The sequence below is a fragment of the Aquila chrysaetos genome, chromosome 3 (assembly GCF_900496995.4).
Source record: "Aquila chrysaetos chrysaetos chromosome 3, bAquChr1.4, whole genome shotgun sequence".
Lineage (NCBI taxonomy): Eukaryota > Metazoa > Chordata > Aves > Accipitriformes > Accipitridae > Aquila > Aquila chrysaetos.
Genome location: NC_044006.1, coordinates 10862869 through 10876818, shown reverse-complemented (window position 1 = coordinate 10876818; position 13950 = coordinate 10862869). Strand labels below are relative to the sequence as shown.

Genomic DNA, 13950 nt, shown 5'->3' with positions numbered 1-13950 from the left:
TGTCCTCCTGCCTGTTACTTCTCTTTGTATTCATGTTCTAAATTCAGGTTTTATACTTCTCGCAGGCTTGGAATAGTAACTTGGAGGTGATTTGAGATGATCTCAGTGCAATGTTGTAATCTGGAGAACCTTAGAGAAGATGCCATGCTTGTAACAGTGCAGAGAAATACATGGCATTACTGAATGGGATTTTTTTGAAATATTTCACTGAAGTAAATGTGCATGAGGAATGGATAGAGGAATAGTGATAGGATTGACAAGTTTTTTTTTAACAATATAAAAATCACTTGTTTACATGTAAAAGTCTGACTAGGTTGACTTGTTTCTGTGCCAGGAAAGCATGCAGGGCAGGCCCAGAATGACCCCGTGTTTGTGGCGTACGAGATGGTTCAAACATCGGACTTTGGAGGCACTGCTAGTGGAAAATCGCCCTGGCTAACCTTGGGCATGCACACGCTGATAGATGGCATGCTTATTAATGCTTAAAAATTAATGCCTTATTTTTATATACAATGAAACTGGATAGAGCTCCAAGTATGCCTCAGCACGCCCATATTGGAGTGTAATGCACTAGGGAGAGAGCTAACCACAGCCTTCAGAAACACAGCACACTTGTGGGAAGGTGGCAACTGAAAAACAAGCTCAAATGGCATTCCGCCATTCTTGCAGTAGCCTACTTTTATAGGAATTAGTAGCTATTGCCAGTCCATATGATTCAGGAAAAGTTCCAAAACTGTCCTATACATCCCTGCTATTCCAATTTTGAAATATTTTTTGTTAAGCAAGGGCTGACTTGTCTGAACAGAAAAAGCAGCCATAGGATTCTTGGCTGGTCATAGTGAAGATCTCACATCTTAAATATTTTCAGCTATCTGTGATTATTCCACATAGGTAAAAATAACTGATAGTCTGCGTAAATTTGAATAAACACAAGGAAACCACAAGCTGACTGCAAATATTGCTTGAAGAAGAAAAACATATCGTGTATGTCATTGATCAAATTAATCAAATCATAACTGAGGGCAGTTTGGTATCGCTAGTGTTTTCTGGTCAAGAGGATGCTAGGACTAGGGTACCTTGTGGGGGGCATATTATGGGTTTCAGATGCATTGTACGGCATAGGGCATAGCTGTGCAAGAAATGTGAAAAATTACTGAAGTTTCTGAGGCTATTTTTGGAATCTCTACTCATGTATTTTGGGCCATTGGGGTGCCAAGGGCAATATTGTGAGCAGCTGAGAAAAGGAAACATGTTCCCCAGTTTTGCAATTGCTGGTGCGCACTTGCATCCTGGGAGGAGAACAGACCAAGCAGAGTGTTTGCCCAGTGAGGCTTGTCTCTGTTCCAAGGCAAACTCTGGGCTTTTTGCATATGAAAGTATGCAAGAATTCATAATCTGACCCTCTATATTATTTGTGTGTATACATAACCTGGAATTCATTGAAGAAATCCTTGCTGCAGCTCTCTACCTCTGCACTGTTTGGGACCAATGCAGAGATGAGAATGGTCTTAGCGATTGCAAGAAGTTTCATACAAAACCACAAGACTGAAAGAGCTTATCACTGGTGAGGGAATGATCTCTGGCATTTCATAAATAATCAGCAGTACTAACATGCTGGTTGGAGATTTGTATCATTGGCAAATTAATTATGTTAAGGAGCACTCCCGTAGCAATGCTGGATCCAAGATGCTGTGCAACGCCTTTCTGCCAAATAAAGTGCAGAGAGAGGGGCCTGGGGGATGGGAGGTGGAGAGGAGAAGCCAGGCTCAGCTTTCATATTACCTCAGTGTTGTCCTTGATAGCAGTCTTTAAAAATATTTAAACAAAAGGACAGCTTCTTAGAAACTCGACTTACGCTATTGGCAGAATATGAGGAAGGAGTGATTTCTGGTTCTGACATCTTCAGTTTCCATCCTTACAGGAGGCATCCACAGAAGTTTGCTCTGTTGCCTTCCAAGTCTGTAACATCTCTGCCATCCTCCAGCCCTGGAATGTACACAGTCATCAGGCTGCTCTAACGTAAGGAAGAGTAGAGATGGTAAGAGGTGCAGTATTTTTATAGGCCACAGGAAAACCCCATTTTGAAGTGAGAACTAAACCTGAAGTTCTGCCCACCTGAGTACTCCTGTTGAAAACCATAGAGCTTTTGTTGGCATGAACCCAAAGTTTTGGTGTAACTGAGGGTAATTTTGCCAGCCTTTCTAGAATTTCATTTACCCACTCAGTTATTCATAAATTCATGCGGTATTCCTGTAACTCTGTTTTCCCCTTGAATTCACTGAGCTTCAATTTTGAATTCTAAAACCAATTAGCAGTATTCCCATGCATTGCACTTTTGAATGCATACTTGAATTTAAGTTTCCTTACAGCTAAGGTTAATGTTTATACCACTGCTTCTCTGATGTTATCTTCTCTTCCTTTTAAAAAATAAACATAAACATATACCACGAAAAAAAGTGGTGGACTATTAAATCATGCAATTTTCAGTTGCTGGGTGTTGCCTGCAAATTCAGTGCTATAGCAATGCAAAAGACAAACAGAACCATTCTGTATCTAGATACTTGGTAAACTAACTTGTATGTAGCCTTTATTTGGCTTTTTTCTTTGACTATACTTTTGTATTAACGAAAATTGAATGGTTCCACTAAGAAGTAATGCAACTAACTTCAGCAGACTGGAGTCAGGAGAGTGTATTTCAGGTGTTGCCACACCTTACATTAGTCCAGAGACCACCACTACTCATTTTGTGTTCTGGTATAAGTCAGATAACTACAGCTACTGACTAAACTCACGGCATAAATCTGCTGTGTTTGAAGACAGCTGTTGGATTAGTTCTCTCAATTCTGCTGTGCCAGTGGATGCCAGCAAGTTCCCAATTTAAATGCTTTTTAGTGCTTTGTACAGCACTGGACACATTTTATAGAGCTGAGTAGGAGATATGCTATGTTGTGCTTAATAAACTACTCTTTAAAATATCCATGATTCAGCTGCTTGTATGGAAAAATGTATGCTTAACTTTGAGAAAAATCTTAACTCTTATAGCTCTCAGTGTCAGGCTATTGCTTTTTAAAACTTGGATTTTTGCTTAAGGTGTGTGTATGTGCTTTTCAAAGTATTTGTCCAACATATTTACTGGCAAACTGGTATGTGGCAGGACAAGGAAAAAGCTGTGTTTTTCAAGTAGATGTTAACCTTTTCCCCAGCAAGCCAGAAACTTGAGTTCTTGTGGACAGCCCTATGACAGAGGGAAATAGATGGAGTGTAATTCTAGTGGAAACTTGGTTTTTTGTTTATAAATTGTACTGCAAGTTTTTGTGTTGGGTTTTTTTTTGTTTGTTTGTTTTTGTTGGTGGTTTTTTTTTTTTCCATCCAGTGCACAGAGAGGAACAGGGATTGTGGTTTTCAGTAGTACTCTGTAACATTTCAAAAGGCTTTTCTCAGGCCCATGTCCCAGGAGCTTTTTTTACTTTTATGTCACACATTCTTCTGATTTTGTGTTATTTTTCTCACTGATTTTTGTCTTGCTCAGCTTCTACCCTACTGACACATGCACACTAAGGAAGTAGTTCCTAGACCAGTTTTAGAGGGAGAGGTTCTGGTACAAGCTGTCCTCTCTTACGAAAGCTCGCAGTTCAGGATCTTTGTTGCATCCATTTACTCTGTAGTATCTGTTGCTGAAAATGCACCTTATTAACCTTCAGGAGCTGTTAGAAGTGAAAGATGCAGGATTTTAAGATGTTAGATGAGCCTTAATGCTAGTTTGCGAAGAGAAGCTAAACTAAGTGAAGCTGGTTCTCTTAATTGTGCCATTTCAATTCCATGCTTAAATTTGCAGCTGAACTGAACTGGGCTCCTAAAGAATCAAAATCCCACAAGCAGGCACACAGGCAAGTCTTTGTGATGACAGCCTGTAAAACCAGCAGCTGTCCAGGGGTTAGCAGATTGGTTATGCTTCATGTGAACCATGGCGGGACATGTGCTAAGAGAAGATGCACAACATACCTAGCACCTATTGCTTGAGGGTAGAAACAGACCAACTGGAGTAGAATGACTGGGATAGCAGAGTTACACAGCCAAATGTGAATTAAAGGGAGAATTTAGCCATGCAAAAGTTGGGTGTAGGAAGGAGGAGAGATGTTATGTGGTCTAGGAGAAAATAGGAATGTGAGAGCTTCTGTTCTGTATTGACAACTGCAGGTGGTGTCTGCTCTCTGCATTGACAGAAGAGCAGAGAAAAGTTGTGAAGTAGTAAGGAAAAGTCAGAAATATGCTGGGTTTATGGCATTTTTAGTAGGTGTAGGTTGCTTTTCTGTCTCTGGCATTTGTATAGTTTTGTCCCTCATGCCATTGTGCTGACTTACCTGAGTCCAGCACGTTATCTTCATGGTTTTGAGCTCAGCATGATCAGAAGTGGAAAAATGCAATAATCCCTGCTTTACAGAGAAGGGAAATAGAGGCAAGCAGATTAAATATGAGTTGGCTTTGTAAAATACTCCGGTAACAGGAAACCTGTGGCTGACACAGAACTGAATCCAAGTCTCCCTAATGAGAACCCTAGCCACTGGACTATGGCATCAATTTGCCATTTCTGACATTTCCACTTGAGAAAAAAGTAATTTTTTTTTTCCCAATTGCAGTTCTATTGGTGTTAGTATTTTATGGTGGATCTCTAATTAGTAGTTCAGGGAAATTAATGTGGTACTGTAATTTGTCTGAGCTCAAACCCCTTTACTCCAATTTTTGTTTTACTCCTGTATATGCACTAGTAAAAAAACCCTGAAATTAGACACAATCTCCTTTGTCCTTGTTTTTCACTAGAGGTATCAGGACTACTTTCTGGGAAGAAGAAAAAGAGGTGAGCTGCTGTATTTCCTTCGGAAGCCAAGCACTGCATTCAGATATTTTGTACCATTGATTTTTACTTTTTTTTCAGTAGCTCATTGCTGCAAACAGTGGGGGTCAGCAAGAGCATCTTCGCGTGCTGCTTATAAGTGAATTGGACATGTCTGTGCCATCCTGTAGTAGCCGTAGGGAGGAAATAATTTTTGATTCTTTTGTCAGTTGTAGAAGTTATTCCATAAAAGTGTCAGAGATAAACTGTGCTGAAGGCAATGAGCTGAAGTTAATCCAATGTCAGGAAACGCATCAGCTGTTAAACCAGGCTGTCAGGCTACTCTTCTGGGCTGTGCAAGGGTGAGGGCCTTTGAAGTCCCATGTGTGTGAGAGAAATTTGCCTTTGAGCTAGGGATATTGCAGATCAAATCTGAGTTTTAAGTCTAAGGCAGTCACCTTCTTAATGGCACATGTAAGCTTGTTCTCAAATATCCAAGAAGCTAAACTTGGCTTTTACTTGCAGCTGGATTTCCTAATCTCTACAGATGATAAAACTCTTTTCTTAGGTTATTTGAATGAACTCTAGGTAGCTGCCATTTTCTGTACCTGCAAGAAATTTTCCTGAGCTGTCTTGCCATCCTGTAAATGAAGCAGTCGTCTCTGTTGCTGTTTTGAATCCTAGCACTTTTATGTTTACAGTACTCCCCTGACTTGGCATTGTGCTTGAGCAGTCACTGTTGACAGGTGGCCTCAGAGGTGATGAGCTGTATTGCACAGTAGCTTCTTGAGAGTTGGACTGGTGTTCCCAAGGGTAAGTGGTATATAACATGATAGGAGGAAACTGGTCTTTAGTGAAACAAAGTGGTCTTTAAGATCCTAGTTTTGTCATTGAAGCTGTAAACGTCTTCCAGTAAAAGATACCATGGTTTGTGGTCATTTAAAGTTGTGCTCTGTTTTCAGATTTGACAGTTTTGTTTGAAGAATTTGAAGCCATCTGGCAAAAAGTTAGGTCATAGTAATCAGATCCTATTTTTTTCAGTTGGTTTGATTTTTGGGGGTGGGGGGAAAAAAAAGTCAAGTTTTCACCTTTAAACCAATTCTTGCTTTTCATCTATGCCTAAGTAAGTTGCAACAGGTGGCTGTAACTTTTATATGCCTTCACACACAAACACCATGTTGCATATCCCATTAGGAGTGCTTGTCAGTACTATTTATGAAAGGGCATGGTTACTACTGAGGATCAGATAAATCGCTTGAAATCTGCTTTGAATGTTCTTACATGTTATAGTGCTAACCAGATTGGCAAAAAGCTGTTATGGCACCACACATGCTTCTGATTTTTATCTGCCTGGTGAAGGTGGTCTCTTATTTGAGAGTTGGTGCTTACAGAGTTTTGAAATTTGGGATGGAATATGGAGTTTTTCAGCTAGGTAATGAGTTTAAAAAAAAATTAGTAGCAATTGAAAAATGCTGCTATTACATGGCTGTCTAGTTGTCTGTCTGAAATAAGCTGGTGGCATCTGTCCAGTTGCAGGCAGATTTCCACATCACAAATCATCAGTCTCTTATATAGAGCAGAGAAAATCAGCCCACGCTTTTTCAGTTCAAGCCGAGAGGGATACAGTGAGGAAAACTTGCATTTCTCTTCTCCATTCCATCTGCATTTAAAAAAGAAAAATACACATGCACGTCTCTTCCCAGAGCACTGCTCCAGCATCGAGTAGGAGCAGATTCCCTCTCGGGAAAGCGTAACTGAAAAGAGTACTGGAAAGAGAAATTTGTTGAGACAGGTATGTTCCTGTATGGATCAAGTAGTTTTCTTTGAATAATCTAGTAGAACTTGCAGTTGCGCACAGAGATTTTCCTGGCTAATAGGTAGCTAGGTGGTGGTTTTTGTAGGTTCAGTTTGGTATGATGGACATATGAAAGTCATGGTTATGTTACACTTTGATCCCTGCTACTGCCCTTAATTTTGACATGCCATTGTAAAACTCCTTAGTTTTCATATATAAGTAGGTGCTAGATTAAGTGGTTAGCTAATTGACGTCTTTGTTCCAGTAACAAAACCATGGTCTCTTTCAGCACTTTTCCATTTACTGCTTTGTATGCTGTTTATGGCAGCAATGGCAAACCTTTTCAGTATGTCTGCCAAATTTATTTTAAAGATCATGGTGTTTGGTGCCAACCCTAATCTCTCTTGGTGCCAAACTTGGCTCCAGCAGCAGTAGCTCTACATTGTTAGTCTTGTGCAACAGTTGCATTACATCATGGTGAGAGGAGGAAAAGGGTTTTTAAAAATTCCAGTTATTCAAATGCAGTAGTCACAGGGGGGAAAAACAAGACTGAAAACAAAACTCCTGCAGTTCAAATGTCAGTGTCCCTCTGTACCTTGGTAAGTCATTTGAGGCCTGTTTAATATCACGAAATGGCACTTTCAGGAAGTGTTTTTCTTTATCAGATTAGACTTTGCAAAGGAAAACAGGGATGTTTGTGTGAATGGCATTGGGTTGGTGCATTTGTCATTTGGTTTTCACTTCCATGCTGCGCTGCGGTGTATCAGTGACAGGATGGCAGGATCTCTGCAAAGGTGCTCCATAACTCTTCCTTGTTTGGTAATATCCTCTGGTCATCCCTGTAAAAATCCCTTTCCTCTGTCTTGAAAATAAACCTGATGCTAACAGCTTTGGGATCTTGGGCCCAGATTAGCTTTCACCTGGGTTTAAAGAAAAAGCTTCAGCCTATTGTCACACCAAAACTCTTGGGAAATCAGACTTCAGCCAACCTGAACCCACAAAGTGAATCAAGAGGTCCTGTATATTATTTCTATGTTGTTATTTTAGCCTGACTTTCAAATATCCACAGAAACAAATTATTAATGGAATAAATACCAGGAAAACACCACGTGAACATTTGCTCTGAGCAAACTCCTTTTCCCCTTGGCTGCTTCCACGCTATTAATTGGCATGAGTGACAAATCACAGTGCAGTTATTGCTCAAGCATTGCTTTTGATTAGTTGTCATTTTCTCCTAACATCCAGAAGGTATGCAGCAATTAGGTTAAGTTCCTTTTCTCACTGCTGTTGTACTGTAGCTCTTTAAAATGAGAAGTTGGCTCCACTTAACTTTTATCTATCAACTACCATCATCAGCCTGTCTTCTGATTCAGAATATCCCTTCTGAACCTTCCAGTTAAGAGATACAGGAACAACAAAATTTACAGTTTGTTATTTCTAATGATGAAGTAACCAACTTTCACTACAGAAATAATATTCACCAGCAGAGTAACTCCTACACATTTCACACAGGTTCTTGAAGACCTTAACCTAAACAATAACTTTTTCTCGTGTTTTTAAAAGCATAGGATGAGCTCAGCGCTGTAAAAAATGCGTTATCTCGTATGCATATAATTGCCAGTAATGACAGCACAAACCTTTCTGCATTTGTATGGACAGATGAAACCTTGCACATGGAGGTACCCAAGGTCTAGTACCAAGAACTACTGGTGTGCAGGACTGCTTGCTCTAAAGTTAAATAAACCTTTAACAGCGCTATAATAGGGAATGGGTAAAGGAGATGTGCTGTGTACGGCCAATGAGTTAGTGTCAGAGCTGGGAATTAAAACCTTTGAATTCTTGGCTGTAACCTGTAGAAAACATTTCCTTCTTCAAATAAATTTTTTGAGATCAATAATCATTATTAATAATGACATTTGATTTTTATTTTATTAAGAGTCAAAAGAAGGGGGGGAAAGATGGCTTTAATTATATCAGTGAACAAGAGGAGGGAGGGATAACTTCTTGAAGTTTAGCTGAGTGATAGCCTCTCCTCCAAGACCACTCTCTGCTCTTTCCAAATGAAGAGAAAGGATTGTGACTAAGCGAACATTAGAAGCTTATAAATTTGATTTATTTAACCACAATATTTACTAAATCCAGATTGGTAACCTGACTTACTTCAAATTAAAGCAGGGAAAGTATATCAGAGTACAGTTGGATTTCATAATCGAGGAGCAAATCATCTGTATGTTCAGGCCGTGCACTTGGAAAGCAGCTTCAGGGTTAAGTGGTAATGAACAAGCACCTGCATTCATAGTGCTTTTCATAGCAATTGCATTAGTGCTGTACAAGCCTTGCCTACAGCATTTATGAAGAAGAGTGTGTTAAGCAGGATCAAAAGGAGGGAAGCCGCTCTTTTTACATTATTAGGCTTTACTGGTTTGACTCAACATGTTTGAAGATGGTCCAGCCAGAAATTCAATGTTGATCACAGAATGGTCTAAACTTTGTGAATCTGGTATTTCCATAAATCTTAGCACTAACAGAGCAGTTTTATTCAGAAGTCCCATAGGCTTAACACCATCATTCCTGTTTTATCGATAAGGAGAGCAAAGCAGGAGGGTTGAAGGGTGGCTTTCCCTAGCGAGAGCACATGGGCCTATAGACTTTGGTATTAAATGTGCTGTCCCAGTTTTGCAGAAGTGGGACAAGACAGTCCTTCCCACCCACACAGTGTTGAGCCTCAGGGCGAATCCATTGCCCTGTCAGGCAAACTGCCCTCAGACCAGGTAGCAGGGTTTGTGTCCCACTGCTGCCACAGACATGCTCAATCAGCAATTACTTGGGAACCACAAGGTCTGATGTAGTGATGTTTTAGTTAAGACCACAGCAAGGAAAATTCAAAATGAAAAGAAAAACCCATCCCCCTCCCCCCTGCCCTGAAAACCCTAACCCAAAAATCTATCGGGCAGAGAGAAGCAATTAGGGAAGCCAGCTTTGGGAGGGTGGGGGAGTGGTGTTAGAGTTTTTGTTCTCCCTCATGTGTAGTAATGGACTGCCACAAAGTGGTTTTTTTTTTTTTTTTTTACTTTTTTTCTTTTAAATATGAGGAGCTGAGGGATGGTTGGGATGCTGCTTAAATTCCAGACTATGAGAGCAAGCCAAAGCAGTACAGGGTTTTCAGACACATTGTTAAATTGTATTATACTTCCAGTTTCTTAAGAAAGTGTCTTCAGTTTTAGAGACACCACAGACTTTGTCCTGTTTCCTTCTGGTATGTAAGGGCATCAATTGCGTTTAGGACAATGAGGCTGGCATTTGTGTTTTCTCTCATCAAGATACTTCATAATTAGATGAAACAGTGTACTAAAGATATAAAACATGATTATAAAACATTCGTTGCTTCTGAATCCTTGAGAATCATCTTCCTTGGATTATTCCTGCAGACAGATGAGATAATCTTCCCTCACTGGGGGCAGAAGGGTGGGAAAAGAGAGTCCCAATCAAAGAAAGATGCTTTCAGTCTCCTACATGTACAACAGACCTTCCTCTGCTGTCTTTTCTGGTCAGAGAAAGTCTGACTTGGGGGATTTAACCAAGGAGAGGGTACGTCATTCTCACTCCAGCCTCACCTGTACTGTTATGCTAGACTTTTTCCTCACATCCAAGGTCCTTTTACTAACTTACATTTCATAGTTCTTTTCCCATAGCTCTTTTTGAGTTATTATTCCCTGAATGCTACTCCTTTACAGGCTGAGAATGGAGGTGCTGACACAGGCCTGTTATAAAGAGGCAGCCTTACCTTTCTCACTGGGTTGTTGGAGCCATCGCAGGACTCTGGCAGGTTTAAGAAGTAAATCAAAAGGGTGAAGAAATTCTCATAGTCTGGGAATGGAGAGCTTTTGGACCAAAAATGAGTGAGAGAACATGCCCTGAAGGACAGCTCTCGTGCCTCACCTCCTTCTTGGCTGTCTCATATTCAGGATGGTCATTATTCATCAGCATGGATATTGATACTGCAGCAGTGTAACAGATTTCACCTAAAGATTTCAGAGCATTTCCCAGCCCCTAAAAGGAGCTTAATTGGCAGTTTATACTGTATTTTGCAGTTTTACAGAGGCCTTAATGTAGTTGTGAGAAACTTGCCCAATCTGTTAGTGACAGAGCTTGGGAGCAAGACTAGAATTGCAATTCTCGGTTGTCTCCTTCAACAACTACACATAGTTTTCCCTAGCTGATGTCAGACTCAGCCTTGTGACAACACGCACCTTTACAAACAGCAACGTGGTGCAGTATAGAGGCAGCTGCCAGCCCTACAGCATCTAAGGCCCCAGTGCATATGCGCAGCTGAGGCTGCCTACGATGTCCTTCAGGCAGGGGTTGGTTGGGACCTTCTAAGAGAGTCTGGATCATTCATATGAGATAGCTGCAAAGGTAAATATGACTACTGAAGATATCCAGGCCAGTACAAACTGTGGGTCAATGCATGCTTGGCTCATATCAGGGTTAGCACAGGTCCATGTCTCCTCCTGTCTGTCCGTAGAATGATGCTTTTGCAGGACAGTGTTTAGCAGTATTATGCCTGTGGACAACGTGGATGCTAATGTTCTCAAAACACCCAAGCACATTTTTCTAAAATCTCCTGCTGTTGATGCGGTGGTGGTAGCAGTGCTGAGTCTGACATGGTCCAGTCACAGGGGGTAAAACAAAGTGCTTTCCGTGTTGGAAGAACTCAGCAGAAGCTGGCTTGTGTTACTTCAAGATAAACTGCAGCCCTAGGGAAAATTTTATATATGTAATTTTTGTTATTGCTGTTTATTTAGTACAGCAGTACCTGGAAGTCCCACTGAGAGTAGGACACCATTGCTTCACATACACAGAAGAGGAACACTTGTCCTGCAGATTGTGTAGGGAAGGCACACAAAGGTCAGAAAGTACAGTGGTGGCAGAGAGGACTTGCCTTGGGATCAGGAGAGTTACCAGGGGCAGAGTGGGGAGAAAACCCCGAGTTTTCCGAGTCTCAGACCAGGGCTTGATCTGCTGTTTCTCTGTGGCAGAACTAATTTGTTCTCACTGTGTCCTCTGTGAGAACTGGTCTCGTGTGAGCAACACCCTTTCCTGCACAGAGTTACCTGTGGATTTTATTAAAAGCATTACCTCTCAAACATTGTGGGCAAGTATTTTCTAGTACATTCATTTTTCTGTGGAAACTTCATGAATGATGTGTCACTACCCTTTGAATCAGGAGTTCTTTAGGATCTGGCTGGTATAAATGTTTATGGGTAACCATGCACATTTAAATCCACAACAACGTGAAGCCATCCATCTGTGGAGAAAGACAGCTGCTGGTGCTCCCTGCAGCCAGCACTCCTCTCCCAAAGGTAAACTGTCCGGCACTAAACTTCCTGGAAAATGTTTCCCTTTGGCACTCGTTCCAGCTAATGGCCAACTTTCACTGCATGAAACCATCTTCGTTTCTCTTGGTTTTAAGAAATTATCCAGCTCCTCTCTTCCTTCCCTTGACTGCTGAGTAGCAGAAGGAAAATGAGGTTGCTACTAATGTTCAGCTCAAACTGAAACAGAGTGAAAGTCTCTTGAGTGGGACACATGGCTCGAAACGTGTTGTGTATGCAGTGAGAGAGTGTTGCCCTGTAATTCATGGATGTATTCAGCCAGCAGTCGTAGCTGCCGTAGCAGCGCTCTGCTGCTTCAGGCCTGTCTGGTGATGGCTTTTGTGTGCTGTTTGCATGGTGCTTTCCCTCCTGAGCCTGTGCAACTAGTGATGACTTCTTTGTCTTGTTCTGCTGTATTGAATATAGTTTTACAGAAGTTATTACTTGCTGCATTCGATATATAGTTTTACACAAATTACTACCTAAAAATAGATTCTGTCATGCCATGTTGCAACATGGGAAAGGAAAGCTCTGTTTTCCACTTGCTATTTTTCACTACTTTCTGAAGCAGATGTTCTTCTGTGATGTTTAGTGCTTTACTGTCTCTACTTCGTCTTGGTGTGGTAGAGCTGAAGTAGTTTCTGGCTGCTTAATTTTGCTTGTGTTTTTGTGTTTCCTTTATATTACAATGTATTAATATGAATGTTTTATAAAGTAATGCCCCAGCTCTGCAAACACACACACCAGTGTCCACTCCTGAGAATGATTTTTCTGCTGGTAAGACCAGAGTTTCATGTCCAAACATAGGTCGTACTCCTTCCTCACCGTGGCATGTGTAAAGCAGAAAACTGAGTGAGGGACCCCCCCCCCCCCCCCAAAAAAAAAAAAAAAAACCAAACCAAACCAAAAATCAGGTTCAAACCCTACTGGCAAGAAGTGATTAAAAAACATAATAGAGGGAACAGTGTAAAAGTACTAGCCTCAGTCCCATGGTGGCAAATGTGGAGGTGAGCCACTAGTGTGGACGTGGGGGAGCATGCTCAGAGGAGGATTGTGGGGCAACGGAAAGAATCTTTCATGTATTTCTGTATGAGGAGGCAGCTTCATGGCTGGAAAAGTTTGACATTTTAAGAAACAAGGATGATAATTTCAGCATTTCTCCCATTTGCTGACCAGCATTGTTGAGAACATTCTGATATATTCATACAGATTTGACAGAAATTACTATTCTGGTTGTGTCCTATTCAGGTTTCCCTTTTGTTTTGCTTCCCCTTGTGAATTAGCCACGTGCCTGCTAAAGGCCCTGCAAAATACATATTTACCCAGTGAAAAGGTATGTTAGAACATCAAAGTTTTTCCTCATTCTGTGTCAGAATTGTGCTGCTTTTAGTGCAGTTTAAATCTATGGTTTTTTTCTGCAATTGCATGTAGATAGGTCCTGCAGTAGCTGCAGGCAGAGTAACTGCTTTCATCTCTTCTTGTGTGGAGCATGGGGTGTGTGGCAGAGCTCACTGCTGCCCGCACCATCTTTTCTGTGGTCACACCCCACAAACCCTACAACTCTGCTGATTCCAAGTACTGCAGAATTTGTGGAAGGAGTTATTTTTATTTGTTTTCTTTAGGTTTTCTTCTCTGTGGAGGTTATTGTTGTTCAAGAATTGTAGATGATTTGGTTTCTCAGAGCTCCTTTTCCTATAAATTTCAAAGCTAGATGAAATCAGTGACTTGACATAAAAGTAACAAGTAGGCTACAAGACAAAACACATTCTTGCACACTCCTGTAGCAGAACCCAGATAATTTCAGCATGAATATTTCCTCATTCCAAATCTCATCATTTTTCTTAAATCATGTATTTGCGATTTACATTTAAGTGAGTTTTTAGCTCTTGTGATTCTGAGGAGAAGGGATAAAAAGCATAGTTCTTCGGAGTGGAAAGAGGTGCCTAAGT

At 40.9% G+C, this 13950-nt stretch overlaps 1 protein-coding gene across 7 annotated transcripts in view; it reads left to right on the top strand.

Moving 5' to 3' along the window:
• The window catches only part of EYA2 (EYA transcriptional coactivator and phosphatase 2), a 105476-nt gene that overhangs the window by 21315 nt on the left and 70211 nt on the right, over positions 1-13950 (top strand). The window contains exon 1 of one of the 7 annotated variants that reach the window (XM_030010094.1): positions 1949-2038. The exons of the other annotated variants lie outside the window; for them this stretch is intronic. The gene's annotated coding sequence lies outside the window, so the exon portion shown is untranslated. Of the gene's footprint in view, positions 1-1948; positions 2039-13950 lie in introns of those variants that run through there. 7 annotated transcript variants of the gene reach the window in all.